The sequence below is a fragment of the Lepidothrix coronata genome, unplaced genomic scaffold (genome assembly GCF_001604755.1).
Source record: "Lepidothrix coronata isolate B3197 unplaced genomic scaffold, Lepidothrix_coronata-1.0 Scaffold1, whole genome shotgun sequence".
NCBI lineage: Eukaryota > Metazoa > Chordata > Aves > Passeriformes > Pipridae > Lepidothrix > Lepidothrix coronata.
In genome coordinates, this window is record NW_016690181.1 from 16,225,626 (window position 1) to 16,239,941 (window position 14,316).

At 39.3% G+C, this 14,316-nt stretch overlaps 1 protein-coding gene across 1 annotated transcript in view; it reads left to right on the plus strand.

Moving 5' to 3' along the window:
• TUB (tubby bipartite transcription factor) overlaps positions 1-14,316 on the plus strand; it is a 163,933-nt gene that overhangs the window by 92,400 nt on the left and 57,217 nt on the right. The gene's annotated exons all lie outside the window — the stretch shown is intronic.

Here is a 14,316-nt window from a genome sequence, read left to right on the forward strand (position 1 = left end):
AAGGTTACTCTTTTTGCATGCAAAATATTTGTGGAGATCCTAGGAATCTTCAAAACAACAATGAAAATCATTTTTTTTTTTTTTTTTTTTTTTTTTTTTTTTTTTATTCCTCCTTCATTACTGTTGGATGGAACTGGTGAATATTTGACAAGCAGTTTAGAAGACAAAGAGAAAAAGAAATGATTTTTTTAAAATCAGCCCTTTGTTTTGGTGTTCACCATTTCACATGCTATAAGCTTTTAATGTGCAAGTACTTAGCCATTTGAGCAGGCCTAGATGGCAATATTTATGTCCAGCAATAATAAGTTATAGTAGTCAGTTCAGGATCAGAGCCATAAAAATTAGGTGATGTGCATATATCAAACCCTATTTTCAGTCTTCTTCAGATATAGTGAAAATGGTGTTTTAGAGTCTCAAATGTCTTGCCTGGGGGACTGATTTTGGCTCTCAAAGAGAACCACGCAGGCTATTCATGTGATGTTTTGAAGCCCAGAACAGCAATTTGAAAAAGAAAGTTGCAGTTAGAAATAGGAATTAGTTGGGTCATGCTTATTAGCTCTTAATTTTTCAGTAATTTGAAATATATAAATAACTGTGTCAGCTATAAGCTGTATACTGCAGAGGAGATTTTCAGCTGGAAATCCAAAGCTTTCTGGGGACACCGATTCCTCTGAAACTGTGAGTCTGTGTGCTGTTTGGCTCCCCTGCCACAGCCTTTCCCACAATTTTCATTTCTTGCTGGCAGCACACATTCTTGCATGTCTTACACATCTTGTAGAGCAGAATTTTATGTCATGAAAGGAAGAATTGCTATATCAATTAACTGCCCAATGCTGAAGGAATCCAGGATTTCTGTCATACCTGTCAATGATGATAATTTTCCAGACTGTATTAAAAAAAAGTAGTAGCTTTCCAGATTTTCTCTCCTAGGTTTTTTTTTAAATATATATACATATATCTATGTGTATATACTGAAATATTTGGAAATAATGTCTTGTCTGGTTGTGTGTTGGGAGGTCAAGCTGGATGGAGCAGATAATGTTTTACTTTTCTCAAGTTATCACACTTCTTACTAATTAAATGCTTTTTCATATTTTTCCTTTTATATATCACTGTAGCAAGGCATTTCAGCTCTTTGTAGTGCCGCACAATATACTATAAAGTGTTGAGAGAATAATCCAGAGTAATTTTTAGACCAAATAATAATTTCATTGGAGGCAGTTTGAGAGAACCAGATGAAGACAACTTCATAATTTTAATCAATTAGAGATTGTACTGCCTGAGTATTTTGGATTTCTTATTTGCTGAAATATTGATAGCATGTACTGTACCTGGAACAACACTGGAGAAAATCCTGATGTGTGCCTCCCTGCCTGTGTTTTCTATGCCCTACTTTCTGCAGTTTCTGGTACTGCCCTTGTGAACTGAGCATTTGTCAAGTGCAGCGTTTGCCATGAGATTCTAATTGAAGATTTGATTAAAAACTTCTGACTTAACATATTAGCTTGATAGTTTATTTGAACTTAAAACTCTACATGCTAGGTGGATTTGTGTGTTTACGATTCACATCAAGGCAGATAATTCTAGCTGTTGGAATCTGTCTTGCATCAAGAAGGAGTGTCACAACCCTGGAAACTAAAGTTTCTGTGGGAGGAAGTATCAGAAATGGGGGCAAAAACCACAGGGAAGATTTCCATTACCTCTTGTAGTGTTCTCATTGGACAGGTCCTGTTTTGGGTTGTATTTTGTGAATAATTTTTTTGATGGAAGTAGGAGACTCAAACAGCTGTAATCTTTCAGTTGTGTGGCACAAGAGCTGGCACTTGTTTGTACTGTCTAATACCACTTCTTCCAGTACACTTACTTAGGTAAAAGGTAAAGGATTGTCAAATGTAACAAAACTATTGCCAGAGTAGTCAAGAAGAAGTATAATTGGGACTCTGATGATTCATAATGAACAATAAAAATATTACAATAACAAGTATCTGACCTGTTTTACATTTGATTAATTTATTTGTAATATTTAAAGCTGACATACTAAACCAGGTGTATAAATTCAAATTGGTGAGCACGGTTAATGTTTATGGAAAGCAAAGGTGATTAAATTTTATGCAGTGTACATATCTCAGTATGCAACAAGAAGAGGTGGGTTGCATAACAGTGTTGAGACCGTTATTTGATGTTACACTTCCAAGTATTTGTAAATGTAGGGAATGCATTTTGCTCTTGAAAGGACTATATTTTCTTCAACTTGAAACAAAAAAAAGAATGCCAGCGTATCTGGGGTTAAATAAAGTATGGTCAGAATATAGAAATATGGATTTAATGGGACAAGTTAGGTTTGTTCCTAAATATGTCAAAAAGTAGTATTTCTTCCTTTTCCTAATACAACCTATGATATGTGATTCTGTATGCTATTACTCCATGTTATGGTTTCCCCCTCCTGCTTATTTTGTCTCTACAATTATTTTTACCAGAGAAAGTTAGAAGGTGTCTCAGGCTGAAATTTGCCTTTTGTAGTTCAGCTTCCTCGACTGGGAGTAATACACAGATGTGGAGAAAATTATTTAATGTAACAAAAAGAAAGGAAATCTGATATGCCTTATAATAATGCATACTTTTCTCCTCCACCCTTAGAGAACAGAGATAATTTTACCAACGGTGTGCTAGAGCCATTGCACTTTGCTTGACAGTAGTCTGACTTCTGCTGCCTCCCTTCCAATGCTACCTTCTTCCAACACAGCGCCTGGACTTAATAGCAACTTTGACAGGGAGTTACTTGTCAGAGAGAGGCGAAAGATATATCATAGAACCATAGAATGGTTTGTGTTGGAAGGGACCTTCAGAGGAACAACTAGAAAACAGGCTAGAAAATAGGTTTTCACTGTAACAGAGAAGGTGTTGCATGAATTTTGCTTTGCCACTAAAGGAATCCTGAGCAGTTCAAGGATGCTAACGTTTTTTAGACAAAGATAAAGAAACTAACTCTCCCTAAAAGCTTATTATAACCTAATGAAGCAGGGTCAGCTAAACCTTTCAAGTGGCATTTAAGGGTTCTTTGGAGGCAGACTCAACTGCATTGCTCTTCCCTTTTTCAATGAATACAAAGCCTTTTTGTCTTTCTTTGGGTGAAGTATATATCAGTTTGTAAATTCCCCTTAAAACAGCAAGGTCTGGTCACCTGGGCTTCTCTAAATCAGTTTGGTTTTTTGCAACATGGAGCAACTGAAGTGGCCACCATCTCTGCCTTTGCTGTAAACTCCCAAAAGAAGGACTGCCTTAGGTAGAGGGACCAGCTTTATATAACAATCCTTAATACTTGTTATGAGTAAAGCTTCCATGTTGGTTTTCTGCCACTGCTTCTCAGTAGCTGTTTGCTTCACAGCTGCAGAAAACTCTCTGAACATCTTGAAAAGGTCTCCTGCTGCTTCCTAGGTCTTGAGAGTGGATTTCATTTACCCACATTTGGTTACACACAGAAGCAAAGGAAAAAGATTAGCTTAGTTTTGAAATGGACAATGCTCTTCAGGTTGTTTACTCACAAGATCATATTTTCAGAGGAAACTGATAAATTAAAAAAGATTAAATATGTAAGTTGTTTTGAAATTATCTTTAAATACTGTAGACGTCAGTCTACCAGACAGCAGTCTACCAGGATTGAAAACTTCTCTCTCATTAAAAAAAAAGGGGGGGGAGGAAAGTGAACATCCCAACCTTATTATTACTATGGTTTTCTAAGATTGTGTTAATACCTGGAGGACTGAGTCTGAAAAAGAGTCTGTTTTTGTGCAGGCACAATGTATGCACATCGTGAAAACAACTCTATCTTCAGGAGTTTATAATTAAAAATCCCAACCTGGAGGGATTTATACATATGCATCTTTTTGTGCAGTGTGAAATTAGTGGGAGCATTTTCCTGAGGTTGAATTCATGGGTTTGGGGATTCAGGGCCCAGGTATGAAGATCAGAGTGTATGGAATACCTCATCTACATAGAGTGCTATTAGAAATAATGACTGAATTTTCATTATTGAGTACAAAATCTAGGCCAAATGGTGTTTGTTGCTCTCGCCAGCCATCAACATCTTTCCAATCTCGAAATCCGTATCATGTAGTTAGGCACCAGGATCTGACAAACTCATTTTCCACTGAAAATGCTGTCCAGGATTGTCAGAATTTGCTACTTGTATAGAAGGTAGTACAGAGAACGATCTCAAACCAAAATGAAACATCTGCTTTCCTCAGTTCCAGCAAAAGAGTACTAGGTTGGATTATAAAGATAGTATGTGTGGGGGGAAAAAGTGACAAAATATTTTGGTTCATGGTTAGTATTTATCGTGAAATGACATGTCTTCCCATAGAAACTGTATTCCATAGAAACTGTAAAACTGTAAAACCACCTGTAAAAAGGAGAAGGGAGCTTGACTGTTTCAATTCACTAACACCTCCTATCAGAGTTACAATTCTTACTGTATTTTTCTTCAGTTTTGATTTTTAAAGCAGCTAAGGGAAGCTAGATATTCTTTTGCCTTCACATTCTGAATAAATTGATAGCTTAATTTCACTATTCCTTTAAAAGTCCAGTAAATACAATTTTTTTTCCTGTCCTGTCCTAAACACATAGGTAGGCAGTGGGATCTGTTAATTCTTTGCTGCATTACTGAACTACCTCAAATATAACCCATTTCAGCAGCAGCATGTTTGATCTACGTATTTGTGTCTGTGTTTGCTTGCCTACTGCAGGGAGAAGCCTCACTGAACACCTGCAGCATTGACCCTATCGTTGGGATCAGTGTTTTGTTTGTTAAACACTTTGCAATTATACTATTATTTTAAAGGCCAACATTGTTTCTAGGTTAATTACTGTACCTGTAAGGCTTCATTCTTGCTTCACAAAGGTGTTTCCAAGAGGAGTTAAAACTTGTTTGTTAATCTCATTTTACAGGTGTCTTGAAAGGTTGCACTGTTTGATGTGAAATAGGGCCAGTGTGCTGCCAACTGGACAAAACCATGTTTCAAAGGGCAGGTATAGGAGAGGGAGGGCAAGGAGCCAGCAGTCATCTTATGCAGGTTTTTTCTCTTCATTGCAACGGCTCACAGTGTTTTCTGTATCAGAAATGCAGGGGTCTGTTCTAGGTGACAACTTTTACCAGTGCAGCAGTGGAATTGGGAGAATCCTTGTGGTTCAGGTGGAGAAATCCTGTTCTGCAGTGTATGTATGTGTAAATGCAGTCTCCTTATCCAGACTTTTCCCTAGTTTCTGCTCATTTAATTTATTGTTTGTTGTGGTCGGATGCTTTGTACATTAATGGGTTGGGTTTGTTTGTGCATGCATTTTACTGTTTTAATGGCTGAGATTGGCTGGATTTTGGTACTGAGAGAGAAATCTGGCTGCTAGGGCTGGATCTTTCCTGTGGCTGGCAGCGATGTGTTTTTGATAAAGGCACTTCCTGAAAGTCATGTCATTTGTCATCTGGATCCATCTGCATTGCAGGTAGTGTATCTCCAGGTCACAGTGGTTTTTTTCCTTCCCAATTTGCTCCTATCCAGGCGCTTCTCATCAAACTACTTTAAATACAATTTTAGCATATATCACCCACAGGCTATTGTGTGTTTTTGCTCCATCATTTATATTTATTGAATTCACCTCTCTCTTTTGGGACATAGATTCTTTTTCTGACATTGTATTCAGAATTTGTGTGTTGAGGGAGGGCAAGAAATATCTCAGCCGTCCACTCTTCCTTTAGATGTTATTTTCATTACCTGCAATTTACTGCCATATCCTATCCAATTCAGTTCTGGGTAATTGCAGAGAATGAATCTGTACAAATATTAGTTCACCTGATCTTTCCGGGGCAATAGTGGCAGCCCTGTAGTTAAGTTGTTTAAAACATGTAATGTGCTTTAGGGAAGAGTTTTGCTTTTCATCTCAGTAGATCTTTTCCCGGCTTCTTACCATTCTCACTGAAAGCTGTCAGCCTAGACATTTCAGATGCTAAACAGTAGTTTCTTTTTCACAATGACTGCAGTTTTGTTTTAATTTAATTCAAAGCTGTATCTCATTACTGCAAAGCATATCTGAAGTATCTGCAGAGCTCCTGTTGTTCTCTTCAGCACTGAGAGTTTCTTGGGCTATTTGCTCTTGCTCAGTGTCTGGTTCTATATATCCTGTAATAGACCTATCTTACAATATATTTTTACCTGACTATGACGTTTTTTTTTAAAACTTGGTCTAAGTGAAACATTTAGAAGACTTGATTTCTACAGTTTCTATTGGTTTCATGTACCTAAAGTCATAAAAATTGGAGATCTAGTTTGATGTACTCTTTTAATTAAAACAGAGGAAAAATGCTGTTATAGAATCATAGAATGGTTTGGGTTGGAAGGGACCTTAAAGAGTTCTAGCTCCCCTGCCTTGGACGTGGATATCTTCCACTAGACCAGGTTGCTCAAAGTCCCATCCAACCTGTTCTTGAACGCTTCCAGGGGTGGGGCATCCACAACTTCTCTGGGCAACCTGTTCCAGTGCCTCACTACCCTCACAAGGAAGAATTTCTTTGTAATATCCAATCTAAACCTGCCCTCTTTCGGTTTGAAGCCATTCCCCATTGTCCTGCCCATGTAAAAAGTCCCATTCTAGCTTTCCTGTAGGCCCCCTTTAGGTACTGAAAGATGCTATAAGGTCTCCCCCGAGCCTTCTCTTCTGGCTGAACAACTCCAGCTCTCTCAGCCTTTCCTTACAGGAGAGGTGCTTCAGCCCTCTGATCATCTTCTTGGTCTTCATCTGGACTTGCTCCAACAGGTCCACATCCTTCTTATGTTGGAGACATGTTCTTATGTCCCAGACCTGGACACAGTACTCCATGTGGAGTCTCAGGACTGCTGAGTAGAGTGGGAGAATCACTCCCTTGACCTCCTGTCCACGCTTCTTTTGCTGCAGCCCAGGACACATTTGGCTTTCTGAACTGAGAGCTCACATTGCCAGATCATGCTGTGCTTCTTGTCAGCTGTCACCCCCAAGTTCTTCTCAGGGCTGCTCTCAATCCATTCTCCACCCAGCCTGTTATTTGTGCTTGGGATTGCCCCAACTCAGGTGCAGTTACTTGCACTTGGCCTTGTTGAATTTCGTGAGGTTTGCGCAGGTCCACCTCTCCACTCTGTCAGGGGTCCCTCTGGATGTCATCCCTTCCCTCCGGTGTGTCAACTGCTCCCCACAGCTTCATGTTATCTGCAAACCTACTGAGGGTGCTCTCAATCCCACTGCCCATGTTGCCAGCAAAGAAGTTAAACAGCGCTGGTGCCAATCCCGACCCCTGGGGAACACCACTCCTCACTGGTCTCCACTTGGACATTGAACAGCTGACCACAACTCTGTGAGTGTGATCATCCAACCAATTCCTTATCCACCGAGTGCTCCCTCTGTCAAATCCATGCCTCTCCAGTTTAGAGACAAGGACATTCTGCAGAACTGTGTCAAATATTTTCCAAAACTTCAGGTAGATGATGTCTGTTTCTCTTCTCTCATCTGCCAGTGCTGTGAGCCCTGTCATAGCAGGCCACCAGATTTGCCAGGCATGATTTGCCCTTACTGAAGCCATGTTGGCTGTCACCAGTCATCTGCTTATTTTCCACATGCCTTTGCACAGTTTCCAGGAGGATGTGCTCCATGACTTTGCCAGGTGGAGAGAGATGAGACTGACTGGACTGTAGTTCCCTGGGTCCTCCTTATTTCCTGTTTAAAAATGGGGATAATGTTTCCCCTTTTCCAGTCAGTGGGAACTTCACTGGACTGCCATGACTTCTCAAATAGGATGGATAATGACTTAGCCACTCCCTCTGCCAGTTCCCTCAGGGCCCACAGATGCATCTCATCAGGTCCCATGGACTTCAGGTTCCTTAGATGATCTTGAACCTTATCTTCTCTTACAGTGAAATGTTTCATTTTCCCAATCCCCGCCTTTGCATTCCACAAACCAGGTTGTGTGGTTGGAGCATTTGCTGGTGAAGACTGAGTCAAAAAAGTCATTAAGTACCTCAGACTTCTTCATGTCCCTGGTAAGCAGGTCTTCCATTTCCTTCTGGAGAGGGCCCACATTTTATCTAGTCTTCATTTTATCACTGATGGAAGCTTGTGTTGTTGCCCTTGACATCTATGGCCAGATTTAATTCTATCAGGGCTTTAGCTTTCCTAACCTGATCCCTGACAATTTTGTGGCCATGCTGAGGATTTGGCTGGAGTTAATCTTAACAATTATCTACATGGAATTAAGAAAAAAAATTATGAATGTGTTCCTGTTGTTACATTTGCTCTCAGTTAATCTGCAGAACTGTTGCCAGACATAATGACTGTCATAGATCTTAATGTACAAAGGACATTTAGATAAACCTTACTGAAGCAAATAGGACCAAAAACCTTTCAGGAAGGTCTCATTAATTTGCTGATTTTTAAGCTAGTTTGCCATCCAGAATTTGAAAAGAAAATAGAGCATTTGGTTCTGTAATTATTTGTGCAACTGCAAATGCAGTCTGTGCTATCAGCCATCTGCCCTGCAGGCATTACTTTTAGTGCCATTTGGATCATCGTCGCAGTGTGTGATCCTCTGCATCTTCTGTTTTGTGGCTGACTTGGTGCTGATAATTCTCATACAAATATCTGCCTTTTCCCCCCTATTCATTTGCTTTATCCTTTTTAGTCTTTTTAAGGGTCTTCGGAACAGCTGCACAGGCAGAGGAGGCGATGCTGTGTTCCTGGACAGGCATGCTTTCATTTATCATGTGAGATTCACAGTGAAACACTTTATTCCTCTGAAGATTCCCATAAAAAATGCAGTCTCTGTTTCTGCAGCAGTTCCTGGTGTCTGTACTTCCCTGCTCAGTTCAGTGGTGACTGGTAGGCGACCAGTAAGGGCAGGCTGTTGCCCTTTCTGCCCTGTGAATATGGCGTGGGAGAAATCCAAGAGCTGCTGTTGCTGCTGTTGGCAGTTGAAGGGCAAACTAAGATTGAATGTCCTTGAGCTGCTCCTCAATGACCAGACTTTTCCTTGCTTAGATGGCCTGGGAAAGCAGTTACTCATTTTACCATAAAGATAGTGCTGCAGGTTTTACTCTAAATTGGATGGCTGAGGAACTGCTTTGGGGTTAGAAAGCCTTGATGATTCCTAGCATGAGGGGAGCCCTTGCAGTCTTCCAGAGTGATTTTTTTCGTTTTTAAGTCTTTGATTAGGCTGTGTGTCTGATATAATGTTTCTCCCAAGTGGTTTCTGGTGAGCTCAGCTTATGGCGTACATGGCGGAGCAGATCTTATTTTATGTGGGGACTTGCAGGTGCTGGCATTTTAGCCGACTTCACTGGTGAGGAATTCATTGAATTTCACTTGTTTGAAGAACCTAACTGTGTGCCATTCCCTCTGGAGCATGACTCCAACCTGCAGGTCCCTGACCCTTTAATGGGCTTTTACAGTAGCATTTCATCAGTGCTGTGGGAAAGCTCGTTCCTAAGGACTTAACAGTAACATTATCCAGAGCAGTTGGGTTTTATGGAACTACAGAGACTTTATAGAGATTACAGAGAAGTGTAATTGGGTGAATATGACAGATGGTATCCAGTAAGCCAAGTGCTATCTCTTTACAGGAATTTTATTTCATGTGTTTTTGGAGACTAATGTTCAAATGGCACATTACACCCGTTCTTGTGCTTTTGAGTCAGTCATGCTCTAAAAGATCCCAGAACCTGTTTCTCTTGACACAGCAACATACCAGCTTTCTTTACAACAGGAGTGCATCAGAAAGATTTGAGTGATCTTGAAGATTGGTCTGGTGTATTTTTCTTTCTGTCTGGTTTGATCATCCTTTGTTTTTGAATGGCAATTGACAATATGGCAGAAGAAACTCGAGATGAAAATATCTCCTTTAATTTTCCATTGCTTCTGGTTCAGTGTTCTAAATGGGAGGAACATTTTCTTATCCAATTTCTCATCTTTTCATAATGGAACTGTTTGTCTAAGGAATTTTCCCTAATTATGTGCATTCACTTTGCTTGTGTAAAGGTCCCTGATTTCACATAGAGCTTTTGGGTTCTGCCATTAGTAATGTATTGTCATGAAGTAGCAAAAAGAGAAAATGCAAGTGACACTTCTTAAACAGTGTATGAAAGTAGTGGTAGGATGTATCTGCTTGTGTGACCAGTTATGCTTCTTGGTTGAATTAGTGCTGGGCTGCAGAGATGTGCTAGGTAAGATTTTGGACCTTTGTCCTGGTAAAAACATAATTGTCATGGAAAATGTTCCTTTATGAAGCAGTGTCAGGAAGGAACAAAAGCATTGCCTTCTTTGTCAGGCAGAAACAATAGAGCTGTTTTACTGTGTCAGACTTTTTCTTTTAAAAAAAACCAAAATAAAATCAGGGACTACATGCATCTTGGACATTCTAATTAAAAACGTTTCTTCTTAATTCTTTTTTCTTGCAAAGGCTTACTGAAATGAAAGCATTTGTGTGTTCAAAGAGTGAAGGCAAAGTACTTGCTGTGAAATGTGTTATTTGAATTAAGGCTTTTCAGATTTTACTTAAATTGAAATCAGTCCATGTGGAATTACAGTAAAATGTAGCAAGATGTTGACTTGCAGAATCTTCTGCCTTCATCTCAGCAGTAAATTGTGGAGCTTCATGTAATCATGAAGTTTCATCCTTAAAACCTGATAGGTCTTGGGTTTCTCTTTAAATGATTTCTAAGGAATAGAGATTATGAAAAACTGAGAATACTAAAATTTTTTGTGTATATTTTTATCTTCGTTATGACATGCAGCAGTATAATAGGCCTGGCTATTTTTGTGTAGATTGAATTTAGTGTTGAAACTGTTTCAGTAAAATAGATTTTGTATCTTAAAGAGGTAGTATGAAAAGTAATACTTTGACACAAAAGTGAATGTTCATTTAATGTATTTCCTTTTAGAAAACAGGAGGTGGGGATATTTGAATGAGGTGCTGTATTTAAAATTTGAAAATAATAGTATCTAAATATAATGCTTAAGTCTCTGTGTGCCTTGGTCCAGGCTGCTAATTTGAATCTTTACCATACAGAGCTATAGGCTTGACTTCTTAAGCCCAACATCCAGTAAACTGTAATGGATGGATTGTTCAAGTTTGATATAGATGGATGGATGGATTTTCCCTGAATAATGATCTGCGAGGAAATATATACAAGCTCTGATTTGTCAACAGGATTTGAACTAGACTATTACTGCAGAGCTGAAGTGCTGTTTACAATATTATATATAGTGTCAAATGACTTTCTGTTTTAAATGGGTCAAAGCCGTAGCCAAGGTGCCAGGCACGGTACTTGATCAAATAGGAGTAAAAATGAACCTTACTGGATCTTCAGGATACTTCAGCGTGCTGTGCAGATTGCTAATATGTATGCATGCTCTTCAATAATTCAATTTTCATGAATTATAAAGTTATATTTCTCTATTAAGACTGACAGAGTTTCATGCTGCTCCTGGGATTTTCTAGCATCCCATCAAACATGTAGGCAGAATTGTTCTAACAGCCTCTCTATGAGATTATTTCCTGCCGTCTTTCCTGCCATTTCTAGTCAGTTTTTCCTCTGTACTGGGCCTTTACTCTCTGACCATCCCAGTTATTTGGACCTCAGAGCAGCAAAACTATGGCCACTTCCAAAACTGGGCAGGACAGGCTGGGTCCTCACCAGAAGTGCACAACTCTTCCATGGGGATGAGCAGTTGAATTCTGCTTTTTTGAAAGATCAGGAAGGGCAAAGGCTGTGCATCTGCTCCTACACTTTTGTGTTTTCCAATGAAAGAAAAGGGTAAGTTTTTTGGATTTCAGTTCTTAGGCCCTGGAGCATCTGACAGAATGTATGGACTGCCAGATGCTGTGGCAAGATGATCTGCTAAATCTTTCTGCAAGGATTCACTGAAGTGTGAGAAAAAGGGTCAGTGGTGCTTGCACACTTCCATCTCAGATTCTTCTGCAGATGTTTTTCAAGGCAGCTAGAGTGAGAACCTGATGGAATTGCTACGGAAACAGAGCTTATATTATTTATTTACTCACTTATTTATGCATGCATGTATTTAAGCCCTGATGTCCCTTAATGGCATATCTTGGACGTCACCCAGTCTTAGGAGAGTTTTTCTATTGAAAATCAAGGAAAGTGAAATGTTGGCTGCTAATCAGCAACTCCAAGGTCCACTACTTCTGCAGAAAATATTGACAAATTACACAGTCTCAAACTGGAGTGCTGTGTTATTATAGCAGAAGAATATATAGACTAAATTGAATCCTCTTTGTATTTGGAGTTGCATAAGCATTATTTAGGCGTCAGAAAAGGACAGAATTACAGCTTTTCAGTGATACTGGCATTGAGTAACTTCTAAAAGAGACAGAGTTGGTGGTAATGAGGCCTTTTTAAAATTACACTGTGAAGGATTTGGAAGAGTGGTGTGGCTGGCTGGGGGGAGCAAGGCATGCTCATACAAGTCCAGTAACCTGGAGGGGGAGAGGATTGGTGAAGTAACTATTCTGTTGAACCTCAGTGTCATTGAAGAAAGCTGGAGTTCCATTTTAGTTGTTGGATGTTAAGCTTAAATAATGCACGGCTTGTCATTGCATATTTACAACAGGATTGTGAAAACTACCCAGAGCTTTATAAAATACGAAGTGGGGGAATGAAGGACCTGGAAGTTCCAGACGAGCTTGTCATCTGGTTTTCAAAGCACGCTGTTCTTAGTCTCAGCTTTGATTGCATATATTCAGAGACTTGAAAAGCAGTGTCTTGCAGTAGAAGGGCAGGTGGAGAGGTGTTATAGCATCACTGCATCCATAGTGTTTGGATGGAGTTTTATTCTTTTTTGGTTGTCCTCTCTTGTATCTGATAGTTGCTTTGCATTCGTGGAATGCTGAATCAATGCAAATCACACCATTCCCCTGATTGGGGGTTGCTGTTGTATTATTTAAACTGCCATGTTTGCCATGCCAAGGTTGGGCATAAAGAGAATTGAAGGAGCTGTGCCTTTTTACCTGAACCTGAATTTACCTTGTTGTGGCTTCCCAGGGAGTCACAGGTAAGGTTTAGAACCACACAAAGAACATTTCCCTGCTCCCTTATTCCGTGTGTCGTGCCAGGATGGTATATGCATTGCTGCCTCTGCAGTTCTTCTGTTCTTTATTAGCATCATTACATGGTTTTGGCTTTTTATCAAGCATTGTCTGAAACGAGAAGGATTTGTTCAGACCATTAAGCCTGAAACTTTATACTTGGGCATCTTTTACGCAGTTGTTTGGCCAAAGATATCCATTAGGGTAGTTTTATTTTCTAGCAGTGCAGCTAATAAGTATTGCAGTTGTAGTGAAGTACTCTTGTGAAAACCTGATACTGTATACTATGGAGGAATGTATGTCTTCTTTTTATAACTTGTTTCTGTAATTTATCAAATTAAGAATGCTTGACGTAAATCAGAACATGTTTGTGGGTGGGAAGGGTTTTTTCTTTAATTTTTTTTTTTGTGGACTGTGGGTAATGCATTACCTCTGCAAAAGACTGTGTAATTTCATACCTGAGGTACTTGAACAGCATAGTTTCATTCTGTGGAACATCAGCCTTTCGCAACAAATAACCCAAGTATGAGTTGCAAAAGGCTGATGCTACCAGGAATGCTTAATTACATGTCTCTGATAATGCTGGCGTTAGAAAGGTGGCATTCTGCATGCCTTTATTAACCTATCCGACCCTACCGTAATGTTACTGGCTCCTAAAGAGTGTATGTTAATACATGGGATTCACATTTTTTATGACATTTTCATTGCAATACAGTTGGGTTGCATGTAGGTCAGAATCCAGGTTTGTTTGTCCTGGATTTTAATTTTCTTTTTGATTGTTAAGAGTGATTATAAGAGAAGGGACTAACCTTTTGTAAAAATGTATTGTAAGAGAAAATGAACTCTACTTGTAAGAGGCTATTGTTTTTGTTCTATAGCGCTATTTTCCTTGTAGATGACATATTACTGTTTAAAAGATTTAATTATCTATGTTCAATGTTTAACCATAGTGTTCTTACAATAGAGACCTTTGTTCTCCTGAAAAATAAAGCGTAGTCAGTAGTTTGATAAAATACTTCACAAAAATAGCTTTCTGATTTCAATGCCAGTCTTTAACATCTAATTAATGAAAATGATTGAATGCACAGGAGCTAATCTCCCAACTAGCAACAATTAGCAGAAAGAAATATGGCAGTGAGCAATGCTGTTTATCTTGCCAGCCTGTAAATGTTGAAGTGTGTGGCAGTAAGTGTGACTTTTCATAT